This window comes from Pinus tabuliformis, chromosome 2_1, assembly GCF_031772625.1.
Source record: "Pinus tabuliformis cultivar Carrire ecotype Pingquan chromosome 2_1, CPIR1, whole genome shotgun sequence".
In the NCBI taxonomy this organism is placed as follows: Eukaryota; Viridiplantae; Streptophyta; class Pinopsida; order Pinales; family Pinaceae; genus Pinus; species Pinus tabuliformis.
In genome coordinates, this window is record NC_142299.1 from 842,059,337 (window position 1) to 842,062,490 (window position 3,154).

Sequence of the window (3,154 nt, forward strand, 5' to 3'; positions counted from 1 at the left end):
GATTTTGGTCAACTGTTCTTTTAATCATCCTAATTATGTTTTTATTTGTGGACTCAACGAACCCATTGGCTTGTGGGTAGTAATTGGCCGAATATTTAAGTTTGAATCCTCTTTTATGTGCGAATTCAGTCATTGCATTTCCAGAAAAGTAAGATGCATTATCAAACATTAAAGCAGATGGCAATCCAAACCTCGTGATTATAAACTGATCTATGAACTCAATGATATTTTCAGCATTAGCCGTCTTGAGTGGAACTGCTTCTACGCACCTAGTAAATTAATATGTTGCTGTGAGGATGTATATATGCTGCTTAGAAGAGTGAGGAATGATCTCACCTATTATGTCCAATCCCCATTGACTGAAAGGTTGCTCGATGTTTACTAGCAGTAGTGGTAAGGATGGCTTCTTTTGTCTTCCAGTAATAGTTTGGCAGACTCGACATCTCCTCACGTAACTATGCAAGTCTTTAAATAACGTGGGCCAGTAATATCCTATGCGCAAGATTTTATGTGCAGTAGCATCTCCAACATAGTGTCCGCCTACCGGCCTATCGTGGTGTTCCTGCAAAACTTTTTCAGCTTCAGATTTCACAAGACACCTAAGGAGAACAAAATCATAATTTATTCTAAAAAGAATATCATTTATGAGCTGATATTGTTTGGCTTTCAACCTTAGAGCTATTTTCTTAGTATGATCGAGGTGTGAAGCAGCATACCCGTTCTTAAGATAATAAATGATATCAACGTATAATGAATTTGCATCATTTAGGCTTACCTCACACATTTGTACCTCTTCAGATGGAATTTCATAAATCTGCGATGCTCCAGCCAGCATTTTGCAGAAGCCTTGACCTCTTACAATGTTTGTTGGTTTAATCTCAGTGTCATATTCTTGTAAGGTAGTAACCCAATTGGCCCTTTTCTCACCCACATCCTTCTATACTAGAAGGTTCCTTACCACTGGAAATGATACTATAATCTTAGTATGGGTTTTAAGTAAGAAAGGTCTGAAGTATTTGACTGCTTTGAAAACGGCATAAGCCTGTTTCTCCACGTTTGAATAATTTAATTCAGCACCCTGTAAATTTGAACTGAAAAACGCAATTGGAGCCTCCGCTTTTTTTTATTTGCTTGAGTTAATATCACTGCATATGACTTATCTGAGGAAATTGTGTATAAAATAAAATTCTCTGAAAAATTCGGAGTTACTAAAGATGGAGCATTAATAATAGCTTGTTTGATCAGGTTGAATGCTTCATGTTCATCTTGGTCCCATTTAAAATTTGAGTTCTTTTTAATCATGGTTTGTAAAGGAGACACGATTCGTGAAAAATCAGGAACGCATCTCTTTACAAAGTTGATCTTACCAAGGAAAGACTGCACAATTTTTTTGTTGTGAGGTAGGGATATTTCAGAAATTTCTTTGATTCTGTCGGAATCGATGTGAATACCGGATTTTGACACTATGAATCCTAGAACTTTTCCTTCACTTAGTGTGAAAAACAATTTCTTTGGGTTAAGTGAAATTCCATACCTTAAACATCGTTGAAAGATTTGTTTCAGGTCTTTGAGATGGTCGCTTTGCTTCTTTGAATACACTGTTATATAATCCAAATATATTACTACAGATTTATTGACTAAACCTTTGAATGCGATGTCCATGGCTCTCTGAAATGTGGCACCATCATTAATCAAACCAAATGGCATTTTTCGTTATGCGTATGTGCCCCATTTAGTTCTGAATGTGGTTTTCAATTGATCATAATGATATACCAACACTTGATTGTATCCTGAAAATCCATCCAGGAAAGACATTAATTCTGAGCCTGCCACTACCTGCAATATCTGTTCCATAGGTGGTAAAGGAAAATTATCTTTTTGAAAGGCTTTGTTAAGGTTTCGAAAGTCAATGCAAATCCTAACATCTCCGTTTTTCTTTCTAACAGGTACCATATTGGAGACCCATTTGGAATGTCTGACGAGAAAGATTATTCTAGCTTTCAATAACTTATTGAGCTAAGCTTTTATCTAGTTTTCTAAATTGGGGTGGATCTTTCTCAGCTTTTGTTGGACAAGTTTTTCATTATCGATTATGGGAATAGTATGTTGGATGATGGAAGTGTCGTATGTTTTCAACTCATCATAATTCTAGGAAAAAACATTTTTATATTGTCTGAAAAGACGAAGATATGCTAGTTTTTCTCCAGGGGTTAGGCCGAGGCCTAGATTAATGTTTTGTGGTTTGGCATCGATTCCTAGGTTTACTAATTCGTAGTTCAAGGTTGAACTTTGGAGTTTTGAATTGGTAGACCTCTTAAACCGATCCTTCAAATCGTACAAGTCTTCTAACTTGACCACCAACTTAGGCATAACATTATTAGTGCTATATTGTTGCAATTAACGATCATGTTGGTCTTCGTCAATTATTTGATTGGAGTAGGATCCTTCAGATGTGACGAAATTTACAATATCAGGATCGTCATTGAATACTCTCCAATTTGTGATGTTTTCAGGAATGGATGGTCTAAAGATTAATTCTATTGAGAATCTATCTGGACTAAAATCTTCTGAAGGAATAAGCTTAGAAGCTATGTTAGCCAAAATGTCTACACTTGCGTTTTGGAGTCTGGGGATTGAAGAGATATTAAACACTACGAAATGCTCGGTCAGATCTTGAACTAAGGATTGATAATGTTTTAAATGACCTGATAAGAAATGTATAGTGTTACGTACCTGCTTAACCACAATCTCAAAATCTCCAAAAACTTGAAGATACTTGACGTCTAACCCGATTGCTTTGTACAAGCCTTGGACCAAAGCCTCATATTCTGTTGTATTGTTGGTGCAATCAAATTCAAGCCTGCATGTGAGCATGATTTTATCTCCTTCTGGACTAATCAAAATGCATCCTGCTCCTGCTCCTTCGTTAGATCTAGAACCATCAAAACATAATTTCCAAAACAAATATATATTTACAAGTTTATCTAAAAAATTGATACATTTCGAACTATCAGTTTGAGAAAATTTTTGACTTGGGACAAAACAGAGTGTTCTAAATAGGGTGATGCACGAGCATTGAAATTTCCGAGGAAAGAATCTACCAAGTAATTGCCAATAATGCTGCTGTTATACGCTACTGGTTCATTTTCCCCCT